The sequence below is a fragment of the Barbus barbus genome, assembly GCF_936440315.1.
Source record: "Barbus barbus genome assembly, chromosome: 42".
NCBI lineage: Eukaryota > Metazoa > Chordata > Actinopteri > Cypriniformes > Cyprinidae > Barbus > Barbus barbus.
In genome coordinates this window covers 1928427-1943562 of record NC_136720.1, presented here as the reverse complement: position 1 = coordinate 1943562, position 15136 = coordinate 1928427, and the positions used below count along the sequence as shown (strand labels likewise).

The following is a 15136-nucleotide window of genomic DNA, read 5'->3' as shown; positions in this document are numbered from 1 at the left end:
CATCCAACATACAGTAATTAAATGCAAGTCATGTCTTGTAACAAAAATGACGTAATGACCTTTATTGTGGAAGTCAAATGTAATACTAGATTTTTTCTTCCATACAAAGATGACCTGATCTTCACCCAGGACTTGGGGGGCGCAGGGAACAGTCAAGAGGCTCAAATGAATCCATCAGCAGCCAGCACCAACATGCAGCAGCATCCAGTCTCCTGCGGTAGCATTAGTCAGCATCCAGCAGTCTCTAATCCAGGCAGCAGGTCAAGAGGGAAAAGGATGACCATTCATGAGAAACTTGCCAGAGTTCCATGAATGTAAATTAAAATATTTAAAAGAAGAACATGAAGTCAAAATGAAAATTCTTCATCTTGAGTTGTCTATGAAAGAGAGAGAGATGAAGCAGCAGCAGTGTCAATTGTCTTTGGAACCAAACCTCAGTTAAATAAAAAAAATGTCCTGAAATTTTTTACCTGTCTATGCCAATCATTTATGTATCACTCAAGGCACATTTATGAGAAGTGCTGCAAAGCAAAAGCATCTCTGTAAGCAAGTCCATTTCTGTCATTGGCTAGCTCAGGGATGGGGACATCATCTTCAATATCAGGGTCTGGGCAGCCACACTGTTTAAGAAAATTATGAAGCACTGCTGTTGCAATAATAATAATGCAGCACCTCCTAGGTTCAAACCGCAGTGCATTTCGGAGACACTGGAAACGATTCTTCCATACACCAAACATGCGCTCTATTAGCCCTCTGGTGAGAATGTGAGCTTGGTTATAGCGCTGTTGCTCTGGTCTGACTGGATGGAGATAAGGGGTGAACAAGAAGTTTGTCTGTGCATACCCACTGTCACCAAGTAGAATTCCAGAGCGTTGTCTTGCTTCAAACTGAGTATATAAAGAGGAGTTGTGGAAAATCCTTGAGTCATGAGTTGAACCTTTCCAGCGTGCAACAATATTGGAGAACTGCATAGTGGGAGTGCACACTCCTTGTACATTTATTGAAAACCAGTTTTTACGATTTCTGAATTCCTCAGCATCTGCTGTAGAGGGACACTTGATGGGAATGTGGCAGCCATCGATACAACCAATGACTCCAGGGAAGTTCCCACATTCATAGAAATCTACCTTGTAGGTGGCCTGTTCAGCAGCATTTGGGAACTTGATGAAATCCTTTTTCAGTTCACATATAGCACTGCAGACTTTGTGTACTATTTTGCACACTGTTGATTCACCTACACCACACAAATCCCCAGTTTCCCGATGGAAGGTTCCACATGCCAAAAACCTTAAGGTAATTAATATTTGTAAGGAAGGAGAAATAGGGGTGCCTCTGACTAAGTCACCTGAAAGCTTGGGCTGCAGCAAACCATTATTTCTGTTGCATTTTCCTTTGACATACGGAAACGGTCAAGAAAATGTAAATCAAAATAATTTAGTGGGTTGCTCCTGTCTTTTAGCAACCTTCTTTCTGGTCTTGGTGGTGGTCTCTGATTGTCATTGAAATAGTCAAGGTAATCCATTTTTTGCTACTGTGGACGTGAGCCTTGAGGCAAGCAGTTTTTAATCTGAGGTTAAACCTGCTTCTGACCAGGTTTAATTTAAGACTTAATTTAGACCTGGATTAGGTCTAATCCTACTTCTATAAATCCAATTGTTTAAGTCAAGACTAGTGCAAGTCTGAGACTATTGTAATCCATGTGTGAGAAAGCTACTTCAATAAATCCAGGTTTAAAATGACATTTAGTCTACGACTAGGCTTAATCCCCGTACGGGAAACCGGCCCATAATGTTTTCACCTCCTTTGATTAAATATAGCCAAAATCCATCAAAGTCCCATCAAATGGAAACGCTGTCATTTCGCAATACTTTTTTATTGCCAAAGTTTTGCGCAAATCTGTAATGGAAACGCGCCTGAGATAATGTGTCAGAATTTTTGTTTTTCATTTTTTAAATAACTTGAGAATTATTCTCAAAATCATTTATTACGTCAAGTCACTATTATTATTGCGCTTTTAACAATGCAAATTGTGTTAAAGAAGCTTTACATCAGCTTGATATAAAGCTGGGTGGCTTTACATCAGTTATACAGTATTTAGACGGGGAAATGATGTCGAAATAGTGTCATTCTCCTCTGGCCAGACAAAATCAGCAGTTTAAATCTAGGCTAAAGCAGAGTCAGATTGTGCAAAGGACTCATCTGGTTCCTGTGGTCTTGTCCTGATGGCCGTCTAAGAGACATGCTCTTCTCTGGGGATCATGTAGTTGTCCTGGTCTCTGCTGACGTTCAGGGCTGTAGAGGTCATCTCTAGGTGCTGATCCACCATCTGATCTGATCTGGATATGGACTGGATCTGGGTGGCTACGGTGGCCTCGGAATAAGAAAGAAACTATTATTAACTAGACTAATATTAGCGTAGATGCCATTCTTCTAACTATGCAACAAGTACATCGGGTGTTTTTGGGAAGTGTTCCCAGTTCCAGTTGACCTAATTAATGCCTCCCGCGTATCCGTCAGGTACCAGCCTCTGGGACGCCCACCAGAGTAATGTGAGAGTTTTGGACTCGTTTTTCCTTGTTTTACCCCTGTCTTTGTTCCTGGTTTTCCTTTATATGGTCTTTTTCCTGTTCTTGATTAGTTTGCTTGCTTTGTGATTCCTCATTTAGTTATTATGATTGCTGGCACCTGTGTTTGTTAATTATCCTGTGTATTTGAGTTCCTGTCTGTCCCTTGGTTCTCTGTTGGGTCTACTAAGTTACTAGTTGCTTTAATGTGCACTCGTTGCTATCTCGTTGTGTTTGTTCATCTCCTTTGTTGGATTATCCCTGCTTTTTGTCATTAAAGACTATTTGAGCCATTTCATGCCTCCTGCGTTCTCCCTGCTTCTACGTAACGTGACAGTTATGATGTTTATTATGATGTCCAGTCTGTCTACTAATGCTATCTAAACATTGCATTCAGAGGCTATGACTCATTTCAGATAATCAAACCAGTTATTTATGAATAGTTGACTCTGGGCTGGGAATATTTCCTTATTTAAATTACTTTGATTGCTTTAATATATTGTTGAATAGTTAATAGGTTCACATACTTTGAGCAATCATTCAGATTTAGTTCACAATGTCTTAAATGCATTTAAATGTACAGCACATTTGAATGACAGGTGAAAATCTGTAAATCAAGTAGCATAAAGATAATTATTTATGTTATTTATATCATGACAAAAAATAATTAAGTAATACAATATTATTTATATCATAAATACTTTCACTTTCAAATTTGCCATGTGATTTTAAGGAACCTATATCATGTGATTTCAGGGTAGCCTATATATGTGTCTATATAAATACCAGCAGAGAGCTTTCATTTGCTATTTGGAAAGCTGGAGAAGGACAGAAGATGCTGAGAGAGAGGCATCAACATTCAGGTTTGACTTTTTGCTTAATATTATCAGTCATTATCACTTTGATTTCAACTATTTTCTGTTACAATTTAAGTAATTGTAGTATATTTTGATTTATAATTATTTGATTATATTATGTACTTTATGTTTAAATAAGTCACAACACACACTGGGTGCAGAACATATTGACAGGCTTCGAACAGATTTGACAAACAATTGACATTCATCCAGTGTGTGACAGCTGCCATCCTAAGAACGAGCTCACACATTGATGCTATTGTGGTTTTGTGTAAAGGGGCGTCACTTGTAATCAACATCTCCATCGGCAGATATTACCTAACTTGGCTCAGTAAGCGTAAAATAAGTTTGTGTATCTATGCATCTAAACACACTAAAGTAAACTGTTCATTTGCATATTCTGGCATATGTAATGTTTCCAAAAATGTAGGTAAATCACGCTGAGAAAGAGCTTGCATTTATGAGGAAAAATAGCCAAATGAATGTGCTATATTTATTTTCATAATTATGATTTATTTATTTTTTTATTTTTTTTGACATATCTGATATTATCTGAACAACAGAGTGGATGTTCAGACTAATTACTAATTGAAATTAAAGTGCAAAAATATTTGATCAAATATTAAGATGGCATCTAAATAAAATGTAAGCGCAAGCTAAATAATATTGACGTGTTCGTTGTATAGTGATGTCTCTCTTCTGTATGCGTATCCCCATTCTAACGCCCTATCTGCACTGGGTGTGTCCGCCGCAACAGCTACAGGCTGTCTATACTGGACGCCTCAAGGATGACATTATGTTTATAGGCTACTCGCTATGTGCAACGGGATGCAGTGTTAAATTAACATACACTCATTGTTTTCCCTGCATTTTTCAGCATCAAACTCCCTTGGCGTGAAATCTGGATGGCAGTCACAAAAATCTTCATTCAAGTTGTTTCTTTTTGTATACATTATCTCTCCTTATGTATTATCTCTTCAATATTCATTTACAAATTACTTTTATTTTATTGTCAGTGTTTTATTTTTATGTATTTATATATGTATATGCATATACATTGTGTGCTGTATTGTCATCATAAGGTTTTTAACGTCATGGGAAGATGTTGTAAAACATTAATTTTCCATTGTCTTTGCTTGGTAAAATAACAATTGTAGAATATACAGTATGTTGGTCAGATGAAGACAGAGAAATACATCAAAGAGTTATTTTACAGTCACTTCATCTTCTTCCGGCTTGTTTGTCTGCACATATTTTATTAGAGTGAACATGACAAGGTATTGAAAATCAAAATATCAAAATCTGTTATGACACATGATGTATGTAACACTGATAAACCATCTTTATCATTTGGCCATAAATTTTATGGGTCATTCTTCATTTGCGGTGGCAAGTGGTGTCCCTTTACTTTACAACAGTTGAAATAAACTTTAAATACCAATAAATTATAAAATGTTTGCATGATTGTATTCTGTAGGGTAAACACAATTTGAGCACTATTAATAGTTAAATTTTTTGTTTTAAAATACATATATAATTGAGTTTGAGAGATTGCATTTATAACAAAATATGCATGTTCCTTGGTATCCTTGTTCGGCTTCCCGAAGAACCCAGCATTACATAAACAGTGGATGCAGTTTGTTTTTCCGGGGCAGCAATGGAGCATACATACAAAAACACCCCATGTTGGCCGGCGACAGCCTATGACGTCACTACCGGCGCGACCACAGTATAAAGGGGCACCGGGAAAATACGTCATTCTCTTCTTTGTCTTCAGTGACTGTTTTGTTTGAAGCGTGCATTCCACTGGTAAGAACGATTTTCTACTCTACTATGGCGAGCACTAGCAAGTTCAAGTTTATTTGTATAGCACTTTTTACGATACAAATCGTTGCAAAGCAGCTCTACAGGAAATTAAGTTTCCACAATATATTTATAATTAATATATTTAACTTATGGCAAAATTTGGTAATTCTGTATGTTATCTGAGCATTGGCATCCTCTGAGGGGTTAGCATTATCTTTCCTCAGGTGTTCGGTCATCTCAGATCATTTAAGGGTTGGATCCAGACTGAAGCTTCTGTAATTACTAGTTACCACGCAGAAACAGAGAAACAAATAGAGACATAATTAGCGTAGCTGCTGTTCCATCTAAGCAAAAATGATTTGTTCAACCCAAGCTAAAGAATAATAATAATGTTCATTTGATCAGATATAACTGCAGTACAAGATTGTAAGATGCATTATGTGAATGCTTAGCTAAAGAGATGTCTTTAATCTAGATTTAAACAGAGAGCGTGTGTCTAAACCCCAAACGTTATCAGGAAGGCTATTCCAGAGTTTGGGAGCCAAATGTGAAAAAGCTCTACCTCCTTTAGTGGACTTTGCTATGCTAGGTACTACCAAAAGTCCAAGGTTTTGCGACCTTAGGGAGCGGGTTGGATAGTAGCGTGTTAGAAGACAAGTTAGGTACGCAGGAGCTAAACCATTTAGGGCCTTATAAGTAATTCTAGCAAGGCGTTTAAGAAATGTGTGCATCCGTGTCCTTGTTATTTGACACCTAATGACACGCACGATCTTTGCGTCTTTTGTTTGGGCGAGGAGCACGCATGCTATGTCCTCGAGGGGGCAATCTGCGTGCACTGTGAGCATTTTTCCATGAGAAAGCTCCGCTCTCGTCTGTCTCTCTTTTCGAGGAAGAAGGGACAGCCGTCTGCTTCCCGCGGTTCAAGACCCACTGATGCTGAGGCACAGAGGAGAATGAACTCGTGGGGTTCGCAGGCGGATCTGGCTGATGAGTTAGAGAGGGGGCTTTCGTTCTCGCGCTCGTCGGCCGCGAGCGAGGGCGAGCCGTGGGATGATGACGACGCGATCTCGCTGACATCATCTGATCCAGTGGCTAGTGCTCTGCTGGGTTATGCCCAGCAAGAGCAGGAGATGTCTGAGGGTGAAGAAGTTGAGACTGAGCCCTATCAATCCTCCTGCCCTGCGTATGATGAACTATGGGGGGTGGTGATGGCGCAGTGGATAAGACACATGCCTTTGGTGTGAGAGACCCGGGTTCGAATCCACACCAATGTGTCCCTGAGCAAGACACTTAACCCCTAGTTGCTCCAGAGGCGTGCGACCTCTGACATATATAGCAATTGTAAGTCGCTTTGGATAAAAGCGTCAGCTAAATGAATAAATGTAAATGTAACTATTGGAGGTTATGGAACATGGCAAGGCTTGACTTGCCATGGAAGCGGGCCAAGATGATGGGTCGTCTCGATGAGTGTTATCTTTCTGGCCATAACCCCCCAGCTCGAGTGAGCCTCCCATTTCTTCCTGATCTCCATGTGGAGGTTGAGAAGGAATGGAAGAAGCCGTTTTCTTCTCGCATTCATAGGTTTCAGCATACGAGAGAATGCCCCCTGTGGAAGAGACGCTAGCCAGCTATCTCTCTGAGGGTGAGACGTCCTCTCTCAAGGCTCCCTCCTTGCCATCTAAGCCCCTTTAGGAAACATCTCGCTTAAATGGCAGGGCATACGCAGCAGCAGGTCAGGCTGTCGCTTCGTTACACATGATGGGGTTGCTTTAGGCGTACCAGGCTGATCTGCTGAAAGACCTGGATAAGGGTCAGGGCTTGTCGCCTGACGAAGTAGCTGAGCTGCGCCACACCACGGATTTGGCTCTCCGTGCCACTAAGCAGGCCTCCACTGCTATGGGCAGGTCTATGGCGGCCATGGTGGTAACGGAGAGACATCTATGGGTGATGTTTTGGCAGATGTTGGGAAGAAAGAGAAGGGCTTTCTTCTTGATGCTCCAGTCTCGCCTTCCGAGCTTTCCGGTACCTCCGTCGAGACGGTGGTCGAGAAGTTTAGGGAGGCGAAGGCGCGCTCAGCGGCCTTTAGAACCTTTATTCCAAGAAGGCCCAGGTCTAAGCCCGAACAACGCAGGGGTCCTGGCCCATCTCCATCTGGGGATCAGAAATGGGCGCAGAAGGCTAGTGTCGTGACTCGTGCCCCTCCCCCGCCTGCGGGTAGGGCTAGAGGGAGGCGTGGGTCAAGGAGAGGAAAGCAAGACCTGAGGGAGGTGATCCAGACAAGGCATTCTCAACGGACCAGAGTAACTCTTAAACATCTACTCCCTTCCCTCAGGGGGCCTGTACATCTGCCCTCATCTTCTCCTCTCTAATTCCCCTACAACCACCGTCAATTCCACCTGACCAAGTCTAGGTGGGAGCCTAGGAACCTGCGTTTTAAGAACATTGCAGTCTCTGTGCTGGACTTATGATATTTTGGTTAAGTTCTATGTTTCATAGAAACTACCTTACTGATGGTCCAGACTCAACTCTTCGGACTTCGCCTTCGGGACTGATCTCATGCGCAGGAACCATAGATGGGTGAATACGATCCAGTTTTAAGAATCACTGGTATTGTTAAGCCATTCTTTGCAGTTTCTGGGACCTGTTGTGTGTGTGTTTCACCTCTTGCCTTCGACTCAGTGCAGTGATGACCTCACTCGTCGATACTAGATCCAGGCTAGGATGAGAGCCCTGTTTCCGGCCTCATACCCCTGGATCGTGTGGCCCAGTCGTAGGTTTCTGTGGAAAGAGCCTCCTTGGTCATCAGGTCTCCAGCACTACAATGCCTAGGACCTGCGGGTCTTTTTACATCAGTTCTTGGCAGAGGGACGCCTCCTTTGAATAGAAAGGTGCATGGCTATCTGAGGATATCTATGTGCTATCTCAGGGACTGCTCCCCTTCCGGGGGTTTTTAAGTAGCAATCTCCTTGAGCCAAAAAAAAAAAATGTGCTGGTGTGTAAGTAGAATCTGAGAGTTAAGTTCTCCGCTCTCCAGAGTCTGTCATGGTAGCGCTAGTATTGCTCCCCTCACTATCGAGGGTCAACTATGAGCATGCTGCTCCCTTGCTGCACCCTATGCTCTCCTGGTTGGTCGAGCTGGCATTGCTCACCTTAGAGGGTCACTTATGAGCATGCCTCTCCCTTCGGAGCGTCTGAGTTCTCTCTCATGCAGAGAGTTAAGTTCTCCGCTCTCCAGAGCTCTGCCTTGGTAGAGCTAGCATTGCTCCCCTCACTGTAGAGGGTCACCTATGAGCAAGCTACTCCCTCTCGAGCTCTCCTTGTTGGTCGAGCTGGCATTGCTCCCCTCAGCTTAGAGGGTCACTTATGAGCATGCCGCTCCCTTCTGAGCATCTGAATGGTGTTTACAAATCCATGTTATGGTAAGTGCGCATGCTAGTCTCTGTGCACTTTCTGAAAGCCACGTTGTGGTAAGATCGCACACCAAGTGTTTTGCGGTCTTTCTAAAATCCTGTACGATATGGGTTACGCGCTGCGGCTTCGTACCCATTCTTTGAGTCGGTCAGGCCCCGGTCTCATCTTGGGCCCACCTCTACCTTGTATGTGCTGAGTTCCCTCTCATATTGAGAGTTAAATTCCGCTCTCCAGAGCTCTGCTATGGTAGAGCTAGCATTGCTCCCCTCACTTTGTGGGTCACCTATGAGCATGCTGCTCCCTCCCGGGCATCTGAAAGAATTCAGCTCTGTGAGTCAGCTACTTCAGGTTGTTAGGCCTCTCTCTGCCTCCCTGTTAAGTTGTTCTCCTTGTTGGTAGAGCTAGCTTTGCACCTATGAGCATGCTGCTCCCTCCCAAGAATATTTACAAATCCATGATATGGTAAGTGCGCACGCTAGTCTCTGTGCACTTCCTGAAAGCCACGTTGTGGTAAGATCGCACACCAAGGGATTTTGCGGTCATCCTGTATGACATGGGTTACGCGCTGCGGCTTCGTACCCATTCTTTAAGTCGGTCAGGCCCCAGTTTCACCTTTGGCCCCACTCTACCTATGTACCCCCAGTGATACTTCTTGAACAGAGTGTTGCTACCAAGTATCTGTTGAGATAGTTCTTTCAGCGAACTCTTGCAGAGTAAGCAGTAGCCCCTGGGTGACAGGCCAAGACTTAGTTACTATCCTAGGCGCTTGGTCCTATCCCCTTAAAGGAATCTCGGTAGGGAGCAGCATTCTGATTCCAAGCCTTTGAGCTCTACCTTGGGTCCAGGAGGCCCGGCCCCTAACAGGTAAGTTCTGGGGAATGCAGCTCAGGCCTTTGGCCGAAGGGGATAATGTCACTGACAGCCGTCGTACCGTCCCAGGGGCAACTCCCTTAGCCGGGTAGAGTTGGTACTTAGTGCTCGCCTTTTGTGCTTGGCTTGCCCCCCCTCAGCATGGTGGCGTGGGTATTCCGTTCCCCATAGCGACCCCTAGAGGACGCAGTTTGAAATTCCCTCGAAAGGGAACTTCTCAGGTTACGTATGTAACCATGGTTCCCTGAGAGTAGGGAACGCGACACTGCGTCCTCTAGATTCGGTGCCATGCTTCGGATGCAAGCTTCAGACGAAGAAGTGAATGACGTATTTTCCCCGTGCCCCTTTATAATGTGGTCGCGCCAGTAGTGACATCATAGGCTGTAGCTGGCCAACATGTGGTGTTTTTGTATGTATGCTTCAGACACGGTTCACGCTAACGGCGTTCCCCATAGCGACCCCTAGAGGACGCAGTGTCTCATGCCCTACTCTCAGGGAACCATGGTTACATAAGTAACCTGAGACGTTTTGCAAGTGTGTTTGTTGACGAACATTTTATAAACAAGGCTCAGTTCAATGCTGGTTTTGCACATCGTTTGATACCGAAAGATGGAGCCGTCCCAGCTATAAAAGATTCCAGTCATGATTCGTAACTGCAGACGGTAAGTGAAATGGCATCAAATGTCTGTGTTTGTTGGCAATCGGCGCTTAAGTGCTCGTCACTCTTTAGCTCTGCCCATGGCGCGCCTCCAGGAGTTCGGCTGTTTTCGCAGAGAATCGTAAAGTTGTATCTTTCTTTTATAAATATGATAAAACTAAAGACATTTTGGAGATATGAAGAGTACATTACTACTCTATAGATACTCAAGATTAACATGAGTTTGGGTGACACTTTGTGTGTTATGCCCCCTTTAAATGAATGTTCTTCCAGTATGTTAATAGAATGTTTGTTCAAAGTTAGCTGGTCTTTCATAAAGTTCTCAAAATGTTAGAACAAAAACATTATTTATACATTGTTTATAGATTTTTTTTGTAACACTTTATTTCAATAGTCCACTTTAAACATTATACTAACAGTAAGTAACTTTGCATCTATATGTCAACTAGCAGTCATTAGAGTATTAGTAGACTGTCTGCTTAATATCTGCTAACACTTTATACAACACAATACAACATACTGACTATGAGAAACTTTGCAAGTATATGTCAACTTATTTTACTAACCCTAAACCTACCCTAAGTCTACTCTTGAGAGTTGTATATATGTAGTTGCAAATTAATGAGAATTGGTTGACATGTATTTACAAAGTTACTTATAGTTAGTAGAATGTCTAAAGCAGACTATCAAAATAAAGTGTAACCGATTTTTTAAAGGAGTCATATGATGCTATTTAATATAAGATCATTATTTTGTGTATTGGGTGTAACAGAATATGTAAGCATGAGTTAATGTTCAAAAAATAATTCACAATAATTATTATTTTTCACATACTGTACATTATTGTAGCTCATCCATGCCCAGTCTTTCTAAAATGCATTGATTTCAACAAACCCCTCTTTACGAAAAGCTCAGTGTGCTCTGATTGGCCAGCTGATTCAGTGCATTGTGATTGGACGAAAATCTTAAGCACGTGTTGTAAAAATAACAGCCCTTAACACAATTGCAAGCTGAACACACCGAAACAAAGGAAAATATTTGGAAGAATGTCAGTAACTGAACAGATCTCATCCCGATTTACTTTCCCTACTATGGTTGTAAATGGTGGATGAGATTGTTTGGTTAATGACATTATTCCAAATATCTTCCTTTGTGTTCGGCAGAAATAAAGTGGCCTGATTCACTGATGTGTTTTTAATGCATTTAAACATTGCGCTACCAACCATACTGTAGATCAGACCTGGGAATTGTACGGCCCCTGGGCCACATCCGGCTATCCTTGATCAATTCGTGAATTAAACGTCAATTGCAAATAGGTGTAATTAAGTGCACGCAATACAACTGCACTGCTTTTACTCTGTCGTGGCCTAATGGTTAGAGAGTCGGACTCGTAATCTAAAGGTTGCGGGTTCGAGTCTCGGGCCGGCAGGGATTGTAGGTGGGGGGAGTGAATGTCCAGCGCTCTCTCCACCCTCAATACCACGACTGAGGTGCCCTTGAGCAAGACACCGAACCCCCAACTGCTCCCCGGGCGCCGCAGCATAAATGACTACCCACTGCTCCGGGTGTATGTTCACGGTGTGTGTGTGTGTTCACTGCTGTGTGTGTGTGTTCACTGCTGTGTGTGTTCACTGCTGTGTGTGTTCACTGCTGTGTGTGTGTGTGTGTGTGTTCACTGCTGTGTGTGTGTGTGTGTGTTCACTGCTGTGTGTGTGTGTTCACTGCTGTGTGTGTGTGCACGTTGGATGGGTTAAATGCAGAGCACGAATTCCGAGTATGGGTCACCATACTTGGCAGTATGTCACTTCACTTTATTTTCAAGGCAAAAGCTATTCTTATTAGGCCCTATTATTATTATTGTTGTTATTGTTATTATTTAATTTACATAGCCTACGTCCGTTTGTATGACCGTATCTCAAATGTGTTCGCGTCCATGCAGGACAGCTTTCAAGAAATATGAGTTTGCCGTTAGCCCTTAAATATGTTAGCTAATGTAAAAAAAGATTTTCTTATTTTTGTCTAAATATTTTTCTTCATTACACATCTTGTTTAGTGTAATATACTTCGCTATGCAGACGCAAAATGTGAAACTGCAGTCTAAGCTAAATATTTGTAAGATATATATATATATATTCAGCATATTTTACTTAGCCTGTTTTGTATCTTAATTATTTAATCCATAAATTAGTCATTAAAACAAGTTTTTTTATAAGAGCGAAATCCGTTTAATTTTTATCAACAATAATGATCAACGAATTGGAGCAGGTCCGTTAGATCATCTTAAAACTTTAATAAACCCGTTTGTACGGAGTAGGCTATGGAATGCACCTGCATGCTGGGAAGGGCCCGTGCAATGAGTTGCATTTTTCTGACATTTCTGACATCTGCATTTTTCTGCAGGGACACCGGCAAGGGATAGAAGTATCGCTTTTTATTTGAGTTTTTTCATTTATATGTTTATTATTGAAATGTTGTTATATGCATGTGTCAATTTTATTTCATTTCTTTATTTTCTTAAATATGTGGGTAGATAGTATTTATAGAGTTGTAACTTTTAGTTTTAGTTACTTTTTCTTATTTGTAAATCGCTTTGGACAAATACGTCTGCTAAATGACAAAAGTAAAGTAAGTAAGTAAGTAAAACATTGCTCTTGTAAAATAATGAAAACAAACAGGACGCACTTTCTGCCATCTCTGAATCTGGAGTGCGGTTTTTTTTTTAAATCCGAAACCGCGTATGGCTGCCTCACAGACATGTGAAATATACTGTCTCTATAGAATGTTTAAAATGTCTACTTTTAAACGGCCCAATTCAAAAACAAAATATTCCCTGATTATTGCAATCTGTATGTAGGTTGCATTTCTCTCTAAAGGCGTGTCCAGTATGGAGATGAGAGTCATTATTGTGTATTTCATCTTTGCAGCCGACAAGGACTCATAAACACCAGTTTATTAATAAATAATTCAAATATCTCCTTTTTTCCGACACATTCATAATCATTAGGTGACTTTTGCCTGTGCTTGGTGGCAAACTTTATGCGTGTGCTTGAGAGCGGAATATATTGAAGCTCATTGGATTAGTCCTATTAGCTTTAGGGGGGCATCCCTATTAAATACCCGCTAGACGTCTCTGTTAAAGTTTTTAAAGCATTTTATAGCTATGCATTTCCATAGTCTGATTAATTCCACTTTCAAAACTGTCACGTCCGTAACAGAGAGATGTCCGTCTGTAACATTGATTTTTCCTCTGAAACACAAAAACTAATATATTGAAATAAATAAAATGTGTATATTTTATGTTTTGTGAATAGTCAACCCTTTCCATTTGGCAAATATGGTTGCCTCTGGGCTGTGCATTGTAAATCACAGAAAGTCTACAAAATACGTTTTCTCCCAAAAACTCTTGTTTTTTTTCTCTTTTTTTGTCACGTCCGTAACGCATGTGTATTTTCCTCATCTAATAAAATATGTTTATAGACTGATACTTTACTGATGTCTGGACTCTACTTTCAGGAGTTTAGAAAAATATAAAGAGATGGTTTAATGTATTGATAATGAATACATTCTATGAGAATTTCTTTTTCTGTCACCAAATTTGTCCATGGACTTCCATCCGCTTGCCACCAGAGGTCACTCTTCCGTTACATTGACTCTCATACTACACAGACTGTTACATGTCACTCCGGACTACAGTTCCCATCATCCATTGCACTGATTACATACAAACAGCTGCATCCAATTAGACACGCTTTATAAGCCTTGGACTTCCTCTTTTCGGAGTTTTGTTTAGCGTATATCACTCTCCTAGCAATAGCTACTCTACGGAGCCTGTTCTAGTTTCATAGTCTAGTTTTGTCTTGTAATTGCCTGTTACCTGATCCTTGCCTGTGTATCTTGGATTAGCTCTTTGCCTTGCTGTTTCGGACTGTGTTTGCACCTCGCCTGGACAATTGCCTGTGTTATTGGATTACCCCTCTTGTCAAGCCCTCTGGATAACGTTCGGTGTCGACTGACTCACGCCCGTTTTGGATTCCTCTTTTGTCTTGCCCCCAATATACCTGTTTGCCTTCACTTTAATTTTGCGTTATGAACGTGACGTTTTAAACAACGTGAAAATTTAAAAAATTAAACAGGTGATATAACGCATGTTCCTGGCGGCATGGCAGTGATAAACATAAACAAAACAAATGGTCGTTCACTGGAGATATTTATGATGAAAGAAGGCTGTTGTAACATTTCTGTCCAAGGTGGTGGATGACCTCATGAAAAAAAAAATCCAAGCATGGAAAAGTTGCACATTTTCAGTGATGGAGCAGTATCACAATTTAATAACAAATTAATTTGGTCATTCATGTCTACAATCTTTGGGGTTCATCTTTCCAGGCCTTAAGGTATGACTATTTATTCAACTGTTTTTATATAATTTTGGACTTCTGTTAGAAGGCTACATATGGTGTTCTTCAATGATACTCAATGGCACTTCTTTGTAGGGGCAGTCGTGGCCTAATGGATAGAGAGTTGGACTTGTAACCCGAAGGTTCAGGTCCAGCAGGGATTGTAGGTGGGGGGGAGTGAATAACCAACACTCTCTCCACCCTCAATAACTGAGGTGAGACCCTTGAGCAAGGCACCAAAGCTGCAACTGCTCCCCGGGCGCTGTAGCCTTGGCTGCCCACTGCTCCGGGTGTATGTCCACTACTGTGTGTACACTTGGATGGGTTAAATGCAGAGCACAAATTCTGAGCATGGGTCACAATACTTGGCCACACACCACTTCCCTTTCCCTTTCCTTTATGGCTTAGTACTGTATGTTACCATAGACATTGTCCAACCCTGCTCATACTGTGTTCATTTTACTTGTGCAGCTCTTAAAATGGGTCATAAATAGCCTTAAATTTATTTTTAAAATTCTGCATATACCCTGTAAATAGTGAAATAAAATTCCTTCCTTCATATTTGTTGATATTTAT

The 15136-nt window shown here is 41.5% G+C and overlaps 1 pseudogene across 1 annotated transcript; it reads right to left on the bottom strand.

The window, feature by feature from the left end:
- Window positions 1-509: 509 nt before the first annotated feature.
- On the bottom strand, window positions 510-1522 carry LOC306861447 (putative nuclease HARBI1; annotated as a pseudogene). The gene has a single exon. The product of its transcript is annotated as a putative nuclease HARBI1 (transcript).
- Between the last annotated feature and the right edge of the window lie 13614 nt (window positions 1523-15136).